Below are 23,368 nucleotides of genomic sequence, written 5' to 3'. Positions count from 1 at the left end.
CACACATATATATATATATATATATATATATATATATATATATATATATATATATGTATATATGAACAAACACACAGCTAGGCAGATAGATGTGCAACGTTTACTGTGAGAAAGACAGCATATTATAAATTGTGTGCAATACTCACCAATTTCTAAAAATAGTTTGCTTCATTTTATAATTGTAAAAATCTTGTTAAAAAAACTGTGGTTTTGTTCAGGAAAGCCAGTCACGTCCTTAATAAAGACTGACATGTGAACCAGTCTATCATATAAATGTCAAAAGTCAATTTGTCGATGGCTAAATTCTTCAGTAGGTTTCATTTAGATATGGAAATGAAATTTGATAGATACATTTTTTTTGCAGATATCAGTACCATTTTTGTTGCAACAAGGTGGTAATATTATTTTTGTATAGCAAAATGCGTTATAAATCATAAATAGACCATTCATGTAATTTAAGGATTATCATTATTATTAATGGAAAAATAAAGTCTGCAGTAGTATGTAACAATATACTATACTAGCCTACATACCACTGCGGACTTTATTTTTCCACTTAAGATCACGAGAAAGTGATGAACTCAAAATTATTATTATTATTACAAATGAAGCGATAGTTGATATTCCGTGAATATGATTGAAAAATGATAAAGGCAAAATTATCAAGATTCATAAAGAGGATTTGTAATCAAAGTAACTGGTGGATAATACACATGCAACGGCAAGTAAGTCAATAAACAGATGAGAAAATTTATATACATAGTGAGATGAATAGCACTGGGAAAAAATATTCTCAAAGATGAAATTATATGAATGCTAAGCAATACTGTTTCATATCCTAAATCCTTGTTTAATCAGAAATTAGTTCCAGCATATGTTATGTGTGGGGTCCTCATTAACATATAAACTGTTGATGACAGTTGTCCTTAATCCTATTTTGTTAACAGGGAAAGTGATAGTATGTTTTTTCACTCATATTTAGTGTGCGATTATCAGTGGCAATAATAGAGATTCTGATTACGAGGTGACTAAGGATAAATGTAAAGCAGTTGGCATATATATATTCTATTTCTGTACATTGTATTAGCATAAATATAAAACAGATTAGGTTATAATTTCAAAAGACTCGTTGTTCTTTATTGAAGGAAAGCCTTAAATATTCCTGTATAATAAAACAAATTAACATGGTATCTAACCATGTGATCCATAGCTGTTTCATTATTTAAAGGAACTCGTGCGTAGTTCAAATAAATTAAGAGAAATCGTTTATATTGTTCGTAAAAATTTATAGATTTGGCAAATATACTATTGTTCATTAAACCAGATTGTTGAAATAGAATTTCTTTAGAATTCGAAAGCCATACAATTGTAAAAAGTGCGCGAACATGATAGTTCTGTACCAGAAAAAGTAAATTACACGGAGGGGACACATCGATAACCACTGGAAATGTGAAAATTGAAGACCAGGTACCAAGCACTTACGTTTATTGCATACACTTCTTCGGGGTAGGCCTACGCAATACACAATAGCGCTTGGTACAGCTGTGCTCAAATCTGATGCGACATGATTCTTTTTGTATCGTCCAAAATCTCAGGCTCAGCGTAACGTTGCCAAGTATTGTTAATTTTTTTTTATTTCCAATGACATGCATGTCGACAAGTTTGCGAATTCACAGCCAGCACTATTATCTCTATGGTTATATAAATATGATCCCATTTATGCATGGTATAATTCGTAACCTATGTCATTTGAACTGATTTTTTTTTTATTGATTAGCTCAAAGCACGGTGTGATAAGGTTAGCGGTGCCGTCAATGACAGCGCGCTTAACATACTCCTCAGGCTGGTCAACGTAACCACCTCTGCAGCATTATAACACTAGATGTAATAAGCTACAGTCATAGCAACATTTTCAAAATAGGAATATGAATTACAAGAATTTTTCTTTGAATGTTGAAATTTTAGTCTGTGTTCAAGCTGCGTGTATTTTGCAAAATTATTTATAGCCCTAAAAAAATAATCAAGCCTTCTGAGATGTAATCTCTGTTACTAAAATTTTTATTTGTAGAGATTACCTGTTCTTTGAAGAATAAATGATGATGATGATTTTAATTATATGGAGAAGATGCTATTAATCGAAATATCTATTAGTATTAATATCAAGGTCTATGGAACACTTGTGATTTAACTGGCTTAAGATATTATTTCCTTAAAAGTCTTTCTGCTCGCTTTTGGTGCGTAATTTATTTATTCATAAGGTAACTTGAAGTGAAAGAATGTGTAGAAATTGTTAATATACAGATGTGAATGCTAATTGTTATTTATTTATAGTAAGAAAAAAAATCTAACACACCTAGGCCTAGGAACAAAATCTTGGCTTTAACAAAAGAATAATTGCATAGGCGAATATTTGTTAGTAAGGCATAATTTTTGAAGTGGTTAAGAAATATAATTTAAATAATTTTATTTTTAAGAAAATCCAAATATTCCTCTAACAATTACAAAATAAATGGTTTCAAGAAAATTTCATTGTTGCTACTCATTGCAGACCTATGTCGCAGGTGGTTTATGTTGCGCCACCACTGTAATGGTTGTCACACACTCTCCTCTGACCCGTTGATATTGGGTGATGCATTCTACTTTTGTATTTACTTATTTACATTTTTTCTGCGTTGAGGCGTAAAAACAATCAAATAGGACTATTTAAAATTTTATGATTGTATTGGAAGTAATATTAATGTTATGACAAATTTTTTTATTTTTTATTTAAGATTTGAACTGAGGTTTGAGGATGACTTTTTTTGTCAGATGCATCAGTGATGAGTGAATGAAAATTTTGAAAATGTTTCGTAACTGTTTTTGAGAAATTTGGCCACATGATATTTTCTTACAGTTTTGAAATATATGACAAATTTCACTCTTATGAAACAAATTATGGCCTTATTGTTTGCAATAATCATGTTTTCACATTGAAATAATAGATAAATATGGAGCATGTTAGGTTGCCAGTTTGGGAATTGTGAACGAATTCGTATGCAATCATGTCGCATTACTTAAGAGCATAGCTGTACTTAGTCTTTAATTTTCACTTTTCCTGTGGTTAGGCTATCTACGTATATATTTGCCACGTGCTTATTGCTGATATACGTACATACATATCATACATATATACATATATATGTGTGTATATATATATATATATATATATATATATATATATATATATATATATATATATTATATATTATGTTTGTGTGGTTGTGTATATATATATGTATATAAAATTTCTGACTCACATCAGGATCGGGCAGGTCTTTCAATTGAAAGGCAAGGGCGCTGCCCACTAGGCCACACATAAGACTTGTGTGGCCTAGTGGCAGCGCCATTGCCTTTCAATTAAAAGACCTGGGTTCGATCCTGATGTGAGTCAGAAATTTATTTCTGTTCCACGCATGATTGTGTGTTGATTATTTCTATATATGTATATGTATACATATATATATATATGTGTGTGTGTGCATTTGTATATAAATATTATCATCATCACACTGCCCATGGCTTCGAGTGCTATTTAACCAAAAGCAGACTTGTGGCTCGAAAGGAATAGAAACAGATAAGAAATGTCATTGAGAGCAATAAACAATGCAGGATTAGGAGATACAAGAAACATACCAGATTCCCAAAGGACAATGAATCATAAAAAGGAATTAAGAGACACATTTCCCATTACTTGTACAAGTAAAATCAATTACAAATTGTAAAGTCTTTGTAAGAAAACTGAACCTTGCGCAAGTTTATTGTACACAAATATTTACCAGCTCCTTGAGATTTTGTTCTCCTTCCTTGGTTATTTGATATTTGTCAATAAATTTCCCCAGTCTTACTGTTGTCCTCTCTCTCTCTCTCTCTCTCTCTCTCTCTCTCTCTCTCTCTCTCTCGGTGTATGGCGCGTGGTCTGCTTCGAGAAATAATTTAACATACGTCCCTTTCAGTGACCGAAATTAAAAGGCATATTAACAAAGGGGAATAACGAACTAATATTAAAGCAAATATTAGCCTAGTGATCATTAGGAGTAGCAAAAAGCAGCTGATATTCGATACTTCTATAGCGATTATTTATCAGGACTTTAATTAATTATTTATTTGGCTTTTTCATGATTATGTAAATAAAAAGTTTACGTCTCAAGTTTGAATTTATATTTCCACATAAGATATACTCTTTTGCATGACTAGCCTTACATATTAGATAAGTAAATTTCATTTGCAAACTACCCATTCTCTTCTATATCAGTTTCCCCATTCACTAATTGAAGGGTTTATCGAAATCATTGTAACTTAATTGAAAGTAATAAACAAGGAGCAACTTGTATGAAGCCTAATTACTCAAATAAGAGCTATTTTAGCGTCGGCATATGTCCCTAACTCACGAGTGTTCCTAAAACTAGTGATAAATTACAATAATAATCCTAATGTGTTATTTACTTATATGAATTTCACTTTAATTTAGTGGACCGAATTCCTGCAATCATATTTGAGTGGAATGATTACGATTTCAGTTTTGAAGGATTAGGGAATAGAATATTGATATTTCCATTGTTCAAAGGGCATTGCATAAATTGATTTTAGTCATTATTCGGAGGAAAACCTGGAAACCTGATATCCCTCATATTTATGTTCAGTTATTCCTGCTAATCTTTCTTTATTAGCTGGAGACACAGAATTCTATTTAAGTTTTCGTATGTCTAATGATGGGATATATATATAATTATATATATATTATATTGTATATATATTTTATTTGTATGTAAATATATCTACACACACACACACACATATATATATGTATGTATATTTGTATGTAAAATATATCTATCTATCTATCTATCTATCTATCTATCTATCTATCTAATCTATCTATCTATCTATCTATCTATATATATATATATAAATATATATATATATATATCTATATATATATATATATATATATATATATATATATATATATATATATATATATATATATATATAAGTTAAAGTTAAAGTCCTCTTGGGCCTCTGTAGGCTCTTAGGGCAGGTATATATATATATATATATATATATATATATATATATATATATATATATATATATATATATATATATATATATATATATATACATACATGCATGCATAAAATACAGTGTTTATTGTATTACGGAATAAAACAGATGCAATTCAGTTGGTGTTTATAAAAGTAATGATTATTGAACTGCCGTTATTAAAAACGCTTTTCCTTTTCATGCTGGTATTTGTATATCACACAGTGAGGCAACATAACTAATCTAATGTTTGCTAAACATGGGAAATTTCAGTGTAATTCTATAATAATTCAAATCTAATGTGCGAAAATAAATGCAGTCATTCAGTAAAAAAATTTTTTAAAAATGTATTAACATTTTATCCGTACATTATTCTGCTTCTCTGTTCTACACCTTTTTTTTCACTCGTCAGTATTCTGTTCAGTGGAATTTTGATTAGTTTATATTGGCCTTTAGGCTTGTTTCTTGTAAATCGAGATCTTGAGTAATAATATGTTTAAATTTATTAACTTCCTCAAAGGCTCCTCTTTAGGTGTCTTGCGTTCCTGTTTAGGACCAACTGATCTCACCTTCAAACTCTGATTTGTTTCACTACGAGACATTCATTAAAATAACTAGTGATACATTTAACAAGTAACACAGATTTATCCAAGTTAGAGAATAATTCCATATTTATGAAACATACTACTAAATGAATAGCCTTAGTTTTTGTATTAAATATTAATTTGCATTTCATTATTAGGCAGGAATATTTTACTCAGTGCAGTAATTCACAATGAAATGGAAACTGAGATTAGTTGGAAGTTTGAACTATTTTTAGGACCTTTGTTTTGATTAAAAACATATATTGAAGCTAAAGCATGCAAGCCTTTCCTAAAATGTAATGAAATTTTTTTTACAATATTTAAGAAAATTTATTTGTCACGATTTGGTGAAATAACAATTTTTATTCTTAGTATGTATTCCAATCAACAGATCTCTGTTAATGTTGCTTAAACAGGGATTTTTTGTTACGAGAAATGTTCAGTTAACGCCGTTTTCTGTTATTGTTTTAAACGTTTTAATTAATGCCCAACATGTTTGTAATTTCTATGTTGGCTCTTATGGCGTTTTTCATTCATGAACGTTATCATTTCGCTTTTTTATGAATTTCAACTGTGTCATTCCAAATTTAGGAAATTAATTTTTAATGGTCTTTTATCCTTTAAATCATATTTGTATATGACAAACTCGTCATTTTGGAACTATTATGTTGCAAGAAAAAAAGTAACTATACACTTATATCAGCTGTTTTTAAATAAAACCAACTGAAGAATTAAGAAATTTCCGAACCAGTTTGAGACAAAATCTGTTATAACTATAATAATGAAACATGATTTTTTTAAATTTTTTGAAGGCAGTCTATGGTAAAGAGAGCATCATCTTGCTCTTCATAGTTCTGTTTTGGCTATCAGCGTTCTCATACTCTAATAAGGGAAAGACAAACATATTTGAGCAGTACGCCTTTTCCTCTTTCCAGGTTCGAGGCCGTGTTTACGGTCTGGCTTAGTGACGAGGTTAATGACTCAAGGCTCTTTCAACTATGCCTGAGGGCCACCACTGTCAAGTACTGTAAGTATCAGAGGCGCAATGTATTTTTGAGGAACTGGGCTTTAGTTGCTCTATCCTGCATGGAAAGGGGTTTATTAGCCGCTTACGTTAAGGGGCCATCTCTAAATATTTTGTTTTATCAAGAAATTTGACCTTTCAATATGACTGATAATCGGAAAATCCTAATTTAATCTTTCTTTACCATCTTATGCATCACAGATTTACTTAACAGCCCTTCCTCCGACCTCCCATTCGTTTCACTCGGCCCTTTCGTTCGTCGGTTTATTATAATTCTTTACGGTACTCTACGTTATTAAATGAAACTTTTGCTGACTTCTTGTTCTACTTAATCTTAGGAATGCGACGTCTCTCTCTCTCTCTCTCTCTCTCTCCCCGTTCTCTCCCTCTCTGTCTCTTTCTTTGTAAATAGCTTAATTTATCTTGCAATATAACACGAATTTAACTTGAATTTTAGTTTTTTTATATAGTTTTTTAATCTCTCTTCTTCTTTCGTTACTTCTCTTTCTTTGCTTCCTAAAAGGATTCCAGTCTTCCTCTATTCCGAAATTTGAACGACAAATATGATCTCTCTCTCTCTGATTCTAATTGGGCCACAAATAACCATACAACCATTCGTGAGGCTTGTTTATGTACTGAAGGGATAATGAACAGCATCAGTGTTCGTCAGCTCTAATTAGAGCAAGAGACATCACTAAGAATAGCTGCACCAAAGGTAATTTTATGTAATGTAACTGATTCCACCTAATTATACCAAAGTTCAATGAGAGATGCTTGTTTAAATTGCCCAAGTGTGGGAGTCAGGCTATATTAGGCACAAATGAATAAGCCACCCTGTATCTGTATCTCATACCTGTCCGGAGTTCCAAGTGCTGTGATTTATTGGTACTCAAATAGCGTACCAGTTTTAGTCCTTATTTTTCAAAAAGTCAGTGAGTCAGTGTAGTTAAACTCACACACACACAAACACACACACACACACACGCTGTCTCAGCTACACTTCTAGTTATGTTATAATAGAGGACTTATTCACTAAATGTGTTTTTATGAAAATATCATATAATTAGGAAAGGTAAAGCTTTAGGAACTAAAAAAAGGGTTTTTGTACAAAATATCATATGATAGAATTAGGAAAGGTATACGAACTCAAAATATCACTGCCATCTGTACAGCACCTCATTAAACACTGAGTTGGTAATTCACACAAACACCCCTTCTAGGATACACAAAGTTTCATGTTGATATACACTAAGAAAAGTACAATAGTAAGATCTCTGTATTAAGGAAAGATTTTCATGAGAAATTTGCTGATTTGTTATACATTGAGAAAAATGGTAGAGCTTCTGGAACTCACTTAGCATCTCTACTGATGAGTTACCAGAACATCTTCAAATAGAAGGAAACAATTAGCTCTTCATGTACAAGGGTTCAGGGGAATTGAGGATATACACACACACACACACACACACACACACATATATATATATATATATATATATATATATATATATATATATATATATATATATATATATATATATATATATATATATAAATGTAATGGAAAACATATTTGCAACTATGTTAACCCTTTCATTAATGGATGCTGTATCTAGTTTTGTGTGTGTCAGTTATCAGTATAAATGGAGTAAGAGAGTAAATGTATCCAGTTGTTGATTCATTGATACTCGATGACTTTGTAAATTTGAGAATTCAGGAGTTTGAATATGCCAAACTTTGGTTGACTTAATCTGCAACAGATTTTTGCTCGTTTAAAGATGAAATATCTCTCTCTCTCTCTCTCTCTCTCTCTGAAACTAGTGACACATTTCGTCATTTTGTGTTATGAAATACAATGAAATACATAATGATAGAAGTTTATTTGGAAACAGCGTATTACATCATAGCTACATTAAAAAAAATTAGTTTCTTGGTAGTGAAAAATATTGAATTAAATGTTAAGAATACCTAGAAAATGAAGTTGTTTACTCCTTAATTTTATTATCTGATCGAGTAAGTGTGTGTGTGTGTGTGTATGTATGTATGTATGTATTATGTATGTTATATATATATATATATATATATATATATATATATATATATATATATATATATATATATATATATATATATATATATATAGCCAAGATGGCTCAGTCGGTTTTACAGCAGCTTCGGACTTAGGTCTATGGCGCGGGTTCAAATCGCAGCCAACTGATCAGAGAGGCAGACACTTTGCTATCCGTAGACATCCCGGGATTATATATAATCAACGGATAGGTTTGCTTAAAAAGCAAAATGGATGTTACAGACTAAATACACACACAAAACAAAGCCACTACAACACCTTCTAAAAACATAACAAACATCTGTCGAATGCCATATGTAACTTCTCGCTGCTGGGAAGAAAGGGCGTTGGGTCGGGTATGATACATGAAACATACGCTACCGGGTCTTGATGTCAGGCAGGACATGATCGAGACCACGGGTCTACCCCAAAGCAAATCAAAAAGTCCTTCAAAGAAGGCATCGTGCTTAGACCCATACAAAAATGGGAAAAAGCACGTTAAAAAAGAAGAAGATATATATATATATATATATATATATATATATATATATATATATATATATATATATATATATATATATATATATATATATATATATATATAAAATATATATTATGTTTCCTGGTGCAGGTAAATTTTAAGACTCAAATTTCATTACTTTACTCTACAGTGACCTTGTAAGATAACCAGGAGCATATAAAACAGGAGCTTAGGGCTCTTTCTCAAAGGGCAGATACGTGAAACACGTGGGTACAAAAATAGGTATATTTACATAACAGACAAGTTCAAAGGGAAATGAATTAAATAAAGTTAAATTGCTGCTGCAGTTGAAAGTCCTCCCAAGCGCGGGGGGTGGGGGGAGAGCTTGTGAATGCCAGGAACACGGGCCGAGGAGAATTCCGCTACTATCGTCCGTCTGAAACGATATGGAACACAGGTTACAGTCTAATGCCGGAATTGGAGAATGCTTTCTTCTCGAGGGTGCGCTGAAGGGGCCAAGGACAACCTCGAGGCTTGACTAGTGACTTGAGTAAGGGGGCAGTGAACACGTGGGCCGTGGATTGAACCAAGAAATTCAGGGGACAGCAAAGACACGGGCCCAAAAGTCTATTGAATGCACAAGGGCGAAAGTAACGTGACTAAGCAACTCTTTCAGGGTACTTTACCGTCCTACAGGAGTGTCCAGCGCTGAGGTTGACACTGGGGCTTCATTCCTGTCCTTCCAAATAGTGCAGCAGATTGCTGTAAAAATCGTTCAGATAGTGAACCAAGCATGAAATTTGGCACAAACATTCCTAAGACTACGCTCTCTTAGAAAAGGGCGCTGGCCACCTGAAAATCCAAGATGGCGGCTATTTTTCAAAATGGCCGCCATCTATGTTGAGATTCACTGGTTTGGGAGCATCTATTGGATGGAATATGCCAGTTTTTTTTTAAACCTCGACTTTTAGGTTATAAAAATGTTCCATACCACACATTTTATTGAAAACCCTTACTAAATGAATTGTAACCAAGATGGCGTACAAAATGGTTGCCATAAAAGTTTTTTTTTCTATCCACAGCGCTAGCAGACATAGAGACCAACTGTTTTTATTTAATGGTATATTCATGTGATCAGACAGTTTAACTAATATGCTATTTTCAACTGAAATAGTAATGGTATGGTCACATACAACATTGTGTCTAAGACTGTAACCATAAAAAGAAAAGAAGAGAAATACGGACTAAACGCAACCAATCTATGTATAGGTCTCTCAACCTACACCTTTGAAAAATTCAAGGATAAGAAGGTAGGCATAGCATGACACGTTGGATGCTCAAGCTAGATTATCTACTGAAGAGAGGGCAATATTTATCTAGACTTCACATTTGCAAGTGCACAGAGCTTCTTCTTTATCGGCTCATAGAAGGAGACTGCATTGTTTGCCAAAGAGTCTGAAAACTTCTGAAATTTAGTGCGGCCTCTGTCAAGGTGTGTCTGTAGAAGTTCTGCTGAGCTGGGGTGGGCAATGTCTTTGTTGTCAATGGAATACAGATCCTGGCTCTCTTCCTGAAAAGGACTTCCCAAGTGTTGCAAAGCCAATGACAGCTTGCTGACTCTCTCCAAGAATGTCTTCTGCGCATGAGGTGTTTGTTCATGGTGTGTTGTCTGCTCATTAGACTCCTTACTTTGAACCTCTGTTTCGTATGCAGACACCAAGCGGATGATCTCTGGGCCAGCCACCATCCATCTTCTGAGTGCTGACGGATCTTCAGTCAGCCCAATGGTTCCGCCATCAGCCTTTATAAAGGCATTGGTCTGCTCATGAGCTTGGTCAAGAGCCATTGCTGAGAACTGGCGACTGGTCTTGTGCACAACAAAGTTGCCAGCCTTGAACTCCTTGTGCAACTCTGGGTGTGAACTCTCTAGGGTAAGCATGTCCCTGAGGTGAATAGGCAGCCAACGAGCATAGTTTGTATTATTGTTGGAAAAGAAGTAGGGTATCAGCTCATGCAATGCCTGGCAGTAGAGGACAAAATTGGCCTCACGGAAGGACCTGATCAGTAGGAATATCACAAGTTCCATAGACAACACCATGTGCCAGAAGTGGAACTGTGGACTCTGCTGTCTTCGAAGGTCACACCACTCCTCAAACTCTAATGCCTGCTCATTGTTGTTTGCTTTCTCAGCACAGTAGTCAGTGTATGCTGTCCTCAGGAGTTTGTACAAACTAGAGGCTGTAACCTGGTGCATCTGCCGTGTCCTGGTTACACTTGCAGCTGACAGGAAGGATTCTGCAGTTCCAGATGAAGCAACTCCTGCCTCCACCAGAGCTCCTGTCCAACCACTGCCATGAAGAAGAGTACCAAGAGATGTCATTGCTGCCATCTCAATGTGCAGACCACCAAACATTACCAGATACTTGTCTTCGCCATACTGATCAGGCCACTGCCACTGCACCTGCTTTGCTACGGCATAGATTGGCTGATCAGCTGTGATTATGGGTATCTGGCCAGGGTTCAGAAAATCAGTGACATCCTGCACTTTCTGCATCACGTGTTTGATCGTAGCAACAGAATGAGCCTGATCACGCAGGAGAGGAAGCAATGAAGTTATGGTTACTTCAAATTCTGGGCTTCTCTTCATTGAAGCGTGATGAGCTGACCACGTCAGATTCACTGCATCATCTATTTCCTGGGTGACTATGACCTTGTCTAGCCACTGATACTCCAGTGCAAGCTGTGGCCCCAAGATATCTGTGGGTGGCTTTGGTATTGCAGTGTTTGGTGGCACAGGGTTCTTTGTTTGAAAGGAAGCTGGTGAGATGTTTGTGAATGTGTCCGGCAATTCAGGCACCGACCTCACTTTCTCAGGTGCAAACTTTAGTTGCTGTCTTTCCTGTCCAGTGTTCTCCTTGGTGGGGTGCTGAAATATGGAGATGCTAGTTCCATGGAAGGAGGTAGTGGCAGTAGTTGCAGATGGGTTGTGGTCGATGTTGTCCATCACTGCAGTGGTGAACAACCCTTTTCGCAGTACTGGGGACAGACCACACCCTCCTCCACATATTTGCTAACTGTGGCATCTCCTAACTGTGCAGAGACCTCCAGTACTCTGTCATAAGAGATACTGAGGCCATGCTGATGTAGCATTTCAACCAGGTTTCTCTTCCTGGTTTTGCATAGACTGAGAGTCCCATGTAGACTGGGAATGGTGTTTCTCTGTCTTTGGAGTGTCTATGAGTTGTTGCTCCCCTCTTTGTATCGGGAGTAGCAGTTGAACTGCATGAGCTGTGCAATGGCCTGGTCTGACTTTGATGCTCCAAATCGTAACTGTGACTTGATGTCAGCCCCATGCTCAACCATCCCTACAAACTGGAGCAGGAGAGGAGGCACAGAATTTCTGTACACAAGCCTCAGAAAATGTGCCATCAAACCGTGACTGATGATCAAGTATAGACTTTCTGAGAATATTTGCTGCTTTAGCAATGATAACTGCCTCTGAAAGATCAGATGATTGAGCAAGTGCTTTTCCCACATCCTTTTGAAATGCAAGTAATACATCTCTGCCAGATTTATGAGCCTCAAGTTCTGGAATTTCTGCCAGAAGTTTGTCTTTGAGTCTCGTGGAATTTACACTTGGTGACTCTACACCTAATTGTTCCAGACGTTGTTGGTAGAGGTGGCAAATATCTGCCAGCCGAAATGTGACTGGATCATCTGAACAAAGGTTGTTTTCAACAATGTATGTCATCAGTTCTGACAGAACTAGTGGATTCACATCTGATTCTGACTCAGTGCTACCTTGGTCTTTCTCAAGGCTCCTCAGGTAGGACCTTTTTCTGTTGTAGAGGGCACAAAGACAGGCATGGTGATACTTAAACTCCTGTGCAATGACATCCCCACCAGTCAACTTAGCAAGGAGCTTGCCATCACTAAGTATCTCTGCACATTCACGCAATTTCAAGTCAAGGCCCTTAGTACTAGCCTGTCTGAGATCAGATGCAGGTGCCACTTTCTCACAGAAAATGCAAACTTCATTGTCATGACTGGTTCGGCGCAGTTTTGCACGACTAGTCTCAGTGTTGCTGGTCTGGTCATTGGATTGTCGCTTTCTTGCACGGTCCAGTTTAGTGTTGTTAAACAACAAGCGACAGTTCACATGGTATTTTGCTGCATTTTTCCTGAGAGTGGCCTCTATGCCATCACCTTCATCCAGCCTTGCTGATCCATTATCAGTGGCATTTCATTAATTTCACTGAACATGGGAATGTTCCTTGCCAGCATTGTGTACCCATCATGGTCTAGGACATGATGACTTGGAGGTGATGTCAAGTGCTCACCTCTTTTGTCCTTCTGACAAAGACAACACAAACCCAGTTTGTTTTTCTACTGCTCAATATTGGATTGGCATCACATTCTGCCATGATTTCACTTTTGATTAAGGCCGAGGGGTTATCCTTTTACCACCTTAAACAAAGCACACATTCCTGTATGGGATTCAACTAGGTTCGGTCTCCTACACCTAGCCCGATCATTCATCCAGTGCCATTTAAGTCCCATGTGATCTGTACACCATCCGGGTAAGTACATGAACCATCATGTACAGCCCCATACCCTTGGCTCGGCTCTCCGCGCTGGCACATCCTGTCTATTCAGGTGCGGCTATCTAACTATAGCTGGTCTGGGGCTGTTAGAAAGCATTTGGGACACTAAACTAAACTATACTACAACTACTAGTCTAAGACTACAGGATTAGTAAAGCTGGATTAGCTGGCACTGAACCCCATGCTGAGTTACACAGCAGTGATGTCACCAGTGTGCCCTGGTTGTGTGCAGACATACACTCTTTTACATTTATTAATTTTCCTTCAAAATTGATGAGTTATTCGAAAGAGATGGCCTCATTAGGATCTAAAACCACAGAAACCAAGATCCATGCTTAAAACGATAATTGTTGAACGGGCATTATTTCTCATTATAATTATTGTTTCTACCTTTTCTTGGCAGCCATATAGCCCCCATATTTAAAGGTAAACTGTACTGGGAAGCTACAGAAACATAATATTCACAAGAAATAGTATGGAAGAGCTTTACCATATTGCTAGAAGCAAATACATGCCATTCTAGTGAAAAATTAGCCAAAATCTGTCGATACTGGCCGCCATCTTGGAATTTGGCCGCCATATTAAATTTTTGTGGCCAGCGCCCTTTTCTGATAGAGGGAACTTTAAAGAGCACTTGTGCAAAATTTCATGCTTGTTTCACTATCTGAACGATTCTTATGAAATATGCAATTATCTGCTGCACTAAAGGGCATCAGCAAGGAGTCCACGTGTAGTGTAGACCAAGGCAGCCCACCAAAGGTGTACTCGTGGGTCGTAGATCGGTGGAGTGATAGAGGGGCGGCCTTGTTATGATAAAGGGCTGCCGTATTGGAGTTCTGCTCGCTCTGGGATTGCACTTCACCGTTTGCACTGATACTGACCATGGTTGGGTTACAAAACAAGGGGCAGCAGTCCACGTGGCGTCGGGTGGGACGGGAGAGACGTCTTAACTTGTGACCTCCTTCATTTAGGTCGGAGCTGTGTTTAAGAGCAATCGTAGGGCGTCGTGGGCTTTTATTACTTCTGCTCGGGCGTAGGGCGGGGGATGGCTTGACCTAGGTCACTGGTCCTGTACCAAGAAAAAAAGCTCCAAGCAAGTTACTGCCCTAGGCGAAGATTATCTTCTGAGTGTGCCTTAATACCCCATGGAATGTCCGGTTTTTCACCCTGAACCAGATTTCACTACCCCTATCTGTCGGCCAAGCAAAAGCAGAAAGGAGGGTGTTCTATTGGCTTATTTTGGCGCTATTCTTTACAATATACATACATATATATATATATATATATATATATATATATATATATATATATATATATATATATATATATATATATATATATATATATATATATATATATATATATATATATATATATATATATATACATATGTATATATATATATACATATGTATATATATATATATATATATATATATATATATATATATATATATATATATATATATATATATATATATGTGTGTGTGTGTGTGTGTGTGTGTGTGTGTGTGTGTTTGTGTGTGTGTGCTTTGTGTGTATAGGTATGTGTATATATATGTATACATACCTACCTACATACATACATATATATATATATATATATATATATATATATATAATATATATATTATCAATTGCTTTTCCTGATTATTGTATGTAATAATGTAAATTCTGTGCCTATTTTGTATAGTTATCTCTTATGTGAGAAACGAAGTTTCTTTTATTTGTTTTATTTTTTAAGTGAATAACTTTTGAGGGCTTCAAGCATTATGCAACGAAGTCTGAATATATAAAGATAGGTTTTTATCTTAAGCCAGTCTTCAAATATCAGTATAGACATAGTTCCACCTAGCCAGAGTCAAATTTGAATTAAACACGCAAACTATTTCACCGTATATTTCTTTTGTATTCGGCTGTTTCCTTAAACTATGTGGGCAAGTTGATGCGGAGAGATAATGCACAAAGGAAGGAACCTTAAATGTAAATTACGTTGTAGTAAGGGGTCTTATTATTTCTTCATGTGTACACTAGTTGTAAGATGCATCGTTAATGTAAATTCAGTTAAGATTATAAAAAAAGTTAAGAGAAAGAGAGCTAATTAAAGGGTGTACATTCTCTTCACCTTGACCGTGAAACAAAAATTCGGTAATATTTAGTATGAGGTAGAAAAATGAGAAGAGGTCCCTGATGTATGCTTTTCTTAAAGTCCAGTAGATGGCATCAGCTTGTACTTCTCACTACTTGGGTAATTCCATTTTAATTGGCATTATTACTAGACGCATTAATCTAACTCTCTCTATAATAATTCATAAATAAATGTTTTGAGAAAAGTGTACATTGCATACAAAGGAAAGTCATTCACTCTCAATATGAAAGGTATATTCTTCATGCTGACTGAGTTTTTGGTCCTTCGTGATAATGGTCTTTCCCGTCTGACGCAGTACGTGAGGTTCTTGTTGACTGAACACGTTTTGTTTGTTCTTGCCCTAATAAATGGACCGTCCATTTCATTTTACTAAAATATGTGTGAAAGGATTTATGCAGAAGGAACCACATGTAGATAAAACTAACCAAACAGAATACGTTATCTTGAGAGCTTTGTACATATGATATGGTTTTTTAATGTTAGTATTTAATAAATTTACATAAATACCTTTAATTGCGAACTTTAAACATGTATTACTACCCGTACACATAGAGGAAGAGAAAGATTCGAGTATACTTGTGTATATATTTTACACTGGTGATGATCACGTTACATATATTGACTGAGGATTCATGGGAGCCTATTTAGTCCTGGAGTTGCATGTCCTTCCTCAGGCATTGCCAACAAAGACGTAGAGAGAAGATATAGAGCACATTTACTCAAGAGATTTTGGCTTAAAAGAGTTTCAGCAGGCGGCCATATCTGTCTCGTAAATTATAGGTACTCTGTGATTTACAATTGGAAGAAATGTTCAGTAAAAGTCTACACTGTACAGGTTTATGGAAAGGTAGAAATATATTATCCCTACACATAAATTCGCTCACATAGTTTTAAGAAGCAATAAAAGACGTGAAAAAATAGTTTACAAATGCTATATTTATAGTTAACTGGGAACAAGAGACAAATTCTTCAGTATTGATCATTATAGTGATCATAATACAGTTTTATACTAATATCCTGATTTGCTTAATACTTGGTGGGGCCGTAAGTTTCTTCACTTAGAAAAGTTACAAAGGAGGAAATTCGATAATGCCAGCACCTTTAATTTTCAGTATCTTTGATGACCTAAGTTTTGTTATTAGTGTATATAATAAATAACAAAAGGAAGGTTTAAGAGATACTGGAGAAAAAAAACGAAGAAGATAATATTAGGACTCTAGGATATTATGATTTTTCTCTTAAATAACTCCACAATTATCAGCATTTACGTAGTTCCGCTTAACCCCGAGTTTTTACGAATATAACAAGCTAACTATTTTCCAAAGTTTTATGTATCTTCTGTTATTTCTTTAAACAATATAGGCGAGTATATGCGAAGAGATAATGCACTTTAGTAAATAATTTTATTAGATGATCATACCGTATCGATCATGGAGTGTAATTGAGATTATAAAAATAAGTATAAGCGAAAGCTAATCGATTTGTTAACGGTGCATCCACTCATGCCTGGAAAGAAACCAAACAAAAATCCAGCAATTTCGATTATGAGGTACAGATGTGGAGACAGACCCCTCTAATGGTCAATGAAAAGAAACACTGCCAGTGAAGCTGGTTGCATGTTTCTCTTAGGGTCCAATTGCAAATACAGATATATGCGTAAGTATTTTATAGTTACCAAATCCCTCCCGATTGTCCTCCCCCCGTTGTTGTGTCAAACCTGGCGGATTTCTTATTTGCCTTACAGTGTATACCGGCCCCACTTTGTCAACCAGTTGCTTACGACGCTTTTTGCAGTGACATATGGTCACATTTATATATACTTTCAAACATAATTTTTGTAAACAATGTAAATACTGTTGTTGTTTTTTGTTATGTTGGGTTTTACAATGTTACTGTTGTTATAAGTCTATTTATTGTTTAGCTACTGATTTTATATTGTTTATTTTACTTCTTTCGGGAGACATTAAGCTGAACCCTGGGCCTGTTACTCATTACAGTAAGAAAAATTGCAAAGTACTTTACTCAAACATTCGAGGTTTTAGGGTCAAATTTTCCTGATCTCCGGAGTTGTGCCCGTAACTACGATTTGATGTTATTATCTGAGAATCTTGTAAGTAGTAACAAGTCAGAGGTTGAGTTTTTAATCCCAGGGTTTGATGGCCCTCATTTTATTTATTGTTGCAACATCCCACATGCGCAAAGTACGGCTGTGCACACTAAATTAGTACTACCTATTTATCGCCAGATAGATTTTGAGTGTAGTTGCCATGAATTTCTTTGTTTTAAACTTTTTAGTAAGTTCTACAATGTAATATCGACGACTCTGTACATGACTGGCTCTTGGAAAGTATTAGTTTGGCTCAGTCTCAGAATTCAAAAGCTTCATTCATTATTTGTGGAGACTGTAATGCAATGCACAATGAGTGGCTAAATTCAAATTTCACAGATCAACATGGCCTGTCTGCTCTTGAGGTTTGTGTATCCTCCGATTTTGTCCAGCTAATTGAGGAACCCACCCATATTTCTGGTAATAGATTAGACCTCATATTCAAGTCCAAGTTCTCTGAATATATAGGCAATTCTGATCATTGCAACATTGAGATGGACATTTCTGACAGTCAGTATATTCCTAATGCTACCATTTGAAAAAAGGTCGGGTTGAAATCTGGAACCAATTGGGATAATATTATTGAAGCTTGCCAGGTACTTAATATTTCAGATGCTATATTAGATCCTGATCCCAAGAGGAAGGTAAATGAAATGCTGGTGACTATTTTAGTAAGGTATGTCCCTAGAAAGGTCATCAAATTCAGACAAATGACCAGCCATGGTTTGATGGTACATGAGATGAACTTTCCATGACAAACAGATCAAATTCAACACATGGAAACTAAATGGTTCAAATGAAAATTGTATTGTTTTTGTTGAGTCTTGCCATGCTGCAAATAGAACCTACCATACAGCCGAGAGAAATTACAATAATTCCTTGAAGGGGAATCTTGAAGGAATTACTCGGCCTCATCTGTGGTGGACCAAACTGGCATCATCTATCTTTGGGTTAGGCCCGCCTTCCAATCCACCATTGCAAACAGATGATGGTAGACTGGTTACTGTCCCTAGGGAAAAGGCTGAACTGATTCATCGAGCTTTAAGGCTATGAAATCAGCTTAGGATGTCCCTCTCCCTGATACTTGTCATACTGAACCTATTCTTACAAAGTTTGCATTTCGCTCTAGGGACGTTAAGAAAATTTTGGGTAATCTTGATAGCCTATATGGGCTGAAGAAGATCTTGATGGTTTCTTCCCCCCCCCCTTTTTTTTTTTAAGTTACTAGTTTGTTGTCACCCAAAATTAGTAGATTATATAGATTTTCATGTCGTTATAGTAATCTTTGCAGATGAGCAGAAGCTTAGTAATACCGTGCCTGTTCCAAGGAGTGGCAAATCTGCAGACTGCAATAACTACAGACCAATTTCTATTTTCTGTTCTCTCCAAAGTTGCTGAAAAACGTATTTTTAAGTCACCATATAAGTATGTGGACTCAAAAGTTTTGTTAGCTGATAGTCAATATGCATATTGAAATCAGTTAGGTACCTGCGATGCGCTTTTAGACTTGACATACCATTGACAAGAGAACCTTGATAACGGTTTAGAGTGCAGAGTAATTCAAATAGATTTCAGTACTGCTTTCGATTTAGTAAATCTTAAGGCACTTATTTATTAACTAAAGAATCTTAGAGGGGTGGATATGTTTTAGTATTATTTCAAGATTTTGTTACAGGTAGGCAGCAGTGAGTTGCTGTTGATGGGATCTTCAGTGAACCAAGACCTTTTGTGCCCGGAGTTCCACAGGGTAGTGTTCTTGGTCCACTATTATTTTTGGTGTATACAAGCGATATGGTTGTTGGCCTGGAAAAATGATTGTTCAGTATGCCGATGATGAAACACTTTTGGGAGTAGTAAAGTCTCCACTTATGACTTGGACCGGGTCTGTGAATGGTGTAGTCGGTGGGGTATGAGGGTGAACTCCAGTAAAACGAAAACACTTGATTAGCAGATCCCGTACAAATTTTCCACCCCAGCCTCCCCTTCAGATGGGTGGAACTTTGCTGAATGAGTCTGAAGCTTTAACTATTCTAGGCGTAACTTTTGACTCACATCTAACTTTTGAGAAACATCTAATGAAAGTTTCAGAAAATGCCGCACGAAAGTAAGGTATTGTTCGTAAGGCCTCATATATTTATAACAGTGATAAAATCAGTGCAACCTGTTTTAGGTCATTCGGGCTTCCTTTACTAGAATACTGTTCTCCGATGTGGATGTCTGCTTCTGTCAGAGATTTATCTCTTTTGTATAGAGTGGTTGGTGGTGGTAGGTGTCTGTTTCTTAATATTAGCAATTATTACTTGAATCATCGACGGATGGTCTCTTGTTTGTCACTTTGTCAAAAGTTGTATTTTAATAGAGATCTTTCACATTCACAATTGATCCCTGATTCCCTTTTCCTGCCGAGAGTAACCAGATTCGCTAAAGAGCAGCACCGATATGCAGTAAATGTGCCTCGCTGTCGAACTTCTCAGTTCCAGCGGTCCTTTATTCCTCACACTGTTGGACTGTGGGAACAGTCTCCCTGAGGATGTCGTGCAATTGGAACTTTCAAAGTTTAAGCGAAGATGTAATGCATCACTACCCTAATGCTATTCTCTTTTCATTTTCCCTTTACCTTCTCTTACTTCCTAATGAGCACCATATTCTTTGGAAGCTTTAATTTATAGTCAGTGTCCCTGTGGGCTTGTTTCATATGAATAGGTTTCATCTTCTGAATAATAATAATAATAATAATAATAATAATAATAATAATAATAATAATAATAATAATAATAATAATAATAATAATAACAATAACAATAATAATAATAATAATAATAATAATAATAATAATAATAATAATAATAATAATAATAATAATAATAATAATGATAATAAGAAGAAAGAAGAAGAAGAAGAAGAAATTGGTATTATTCCTAGACGTATCCATCTTATTCTGTCTACAATAAATCTTGAATGAATGTTTGACGTAAATCTGCGCAGTTCATGCAGAGGAAAGTCATTTACTTTCAATATGAAGGATAAATTCTTCATGTTGACCAAATGTTTGGTTCTTCGCTATAATGGTCTGTCCCGTCTGACGTAAGCCAGGCTCTTATTGAGAGAGCAAGTTTTGTTTTATCTTGCCCCCAATAAATTCCCCATCCATTGCAAGTTTAAATATGTGTACTAAAAGAATTGTTGCGGAAGTGGATACCTGCAGACAAAATAAACAGTCCAGAATGAACACCTTTGTAAATGTGAGATTAAGTTTATTAATTATCTTTACTACTGGTCTTTAAGCTTGTATTGCTATAAAAAAAACACACAGGAATAGCGAGTTTCAAGTAGGTTTGTATAGATGACGCATAAGTAATTACACTAATGTAGGGTTAATGGGGGCCTAATTCACCCTTCTATTGCATTCGTTACCCCGGCATCGCCGCCGAAGACAGAGAGACCGTGTAAGAGATTATGGCTTCATAGCGTTTCGTGAGGAGACGGCACCTGGCACATAAAGCATACTTATAATGTAGCTTATTACTCGAAAAAATTGTCAGTAAGTCCGATTTGAATATCAAATAACTTTCATACTCCCTGAAATCTGTTTTTTTGTCGTGGGTACCTGGCATCCATTGGGGTGGGGGCTTATTTCACGAGTTTATCTTGATTTATAAGCAAAAATATCATTTCCCCACTCTATTTGTAATTTAACGTCATAGCCTGTTCGTTGTATTACATCCTCTTATGGTGTAAGCGTAGTTTTATGTCTGATATTCATTGATTGTCTCACTTTATCATCGGCGGTGCGCACTTATTTTCTCAATCCATGCCTTATTGTTTTACAGAGCAAATGCTTTTTGTTTTTGCTTTGGCTTAGCTTCTAATTCTTTATTACCTCTACGTTAAGAAAATCTTACATATTTTGCCAAGTGATTTGAATATTATGATGAACAGAATTATGTGGGTGATTCCATACAAAATAAAGGTAATTTTTAGGAGGCATCTGTTTGGTTAAATTTCCGCTTTTTGACCTCTCAACACTTCTGGTTACCCAGATACCTTCTTGCGTGATACTGTATTGACAGTGGCTATGACTTCTCATTATTAACATGTAAGAAAATAGCGATTTTAGCATCCAGTTGGATATTCCTTCATTGGTTCGCGTGTAGGCGATGCAGTGGTGTAGGTTTTCATTGTTTATATGCGGGTCTTAATATTAAAAACTTTGTTTTGATTTAAAGGTAAGTGAAAGACAGGCAATAAGAGGGGAACGACAATGATTCTCTGAGCTTCCTGTCATCTCCAATGTGACGTATATAAAGGACCTGAATCATTTGCATAGTAGAATAATTGCTTGATTGGGCTTTCTCTGTACATGGCCATATTCAAGAGGTGACGCATATATGAGCGTCGTTTGCACTTCTAGAGAAAAAAAAAGCTTCTCATCATCCTCTGGTTCGCTTCTACCACACTGTTTTAATAGGTATCTTACGTACAATGTTTAAAGGAAAAAAAAAAAAACACTTTTCTCAAAGAAATGCTTAGTTTTAAAAACTGAATCTCAAGATAATTTTCTGTATCATACTGGTTTATGTAAAGTAATTTAAAGATATTGTAACTGCTGACTGTATCGAATTTTCTGTGCGAATTCACAGTGAAGAAACGTTGTGGCCCGCCAAGCCTAATATGATGAATGATATTAGTATAAAACTATATTTTGATCATCATCTTTGGAATTGTCGGTATTGACGAATGTCTCCCAAGTCCCGAGTTATCGACGAATAAAGTATGCTAATTATTTTCTACACTTTTTATCTGCGATTACTTCATCAGATCATGTGAGCGAGTTCGTATGAAGATGCAGCGCATTAGGTTCAAGAATCTTAAATGCAAAATACATTATAATAAGGTGTTCAAATACTTACTCATACTTACACCAGTACACAAATGCAAAATTTAGATAAACGTAATTGAGATAAAAATAGGTAAGAGTGCAAAATGATGGCAGTGTTTACGGACCTTTCATCTCATAAGTAAAACAAAAAATTGGGACATTTTAGGTCTGAGGATCAAAATGTAAGAGGAAACCATCTATAGGCCAAGAAAAGAAACATTACCTAATAAGACTGTTGGTTATGTTTCTCTAAAGCACGATAGATGGCATCAGCTTGTACTCTTTACCACATGAGGTTTCCATTTTAACAAAAGGGCAGGAAGTGTTAGGTATACGTATTAAATTTGCATTGTTACCATTTGTTTTAATATGATTGTATCTATTATAATT

General features: G+C 35.6%; 1 long non-coding RNA gene across 2 annotated transcripts in view; it reads left to right on the top strand.

The window, feature by feature from the left end:
• LOC136842646 (uncharacterized) overlaps positions 1 to 23,368 on the top strand; it is a 291,067-nt gene that overhangs the window by 55,265 nt on the left and 212,434 nt on the right. For both annotated transcript variants that reach the window (XR_010854293.1, XR_010854294.1), the window contains exon 2: positions 6,602 to 6,693. This is a non-coding gene — a long non-coding RNA (uncharacterized lncRNA). The remainder of the gene's footprint in view (positions 1 to 6,601; positions 6,694 to 23,368) is intronic.

The sequence above is a fragment of the Macrobrachium rosenbergii genome, chromosome 10, assembly GCF_040412425.1.
Source record: "Macrobrachium rosenbergii isolate ZJJX-2024 chromosome 10, ASM4041242v1, whole genome shotgun sequence".
Lineage (NCBI taxonomy): Eukaryota > Metazoa > Arthropoda > Malacostraca > Decapoda > Palaemonidae > Macrobrachium > Macrobrachium rosenbergii.
Note: the sequence above shows the minus strand (reverse complement) of the source record. Positions and strands in the feature narration are given on the sequence as shown.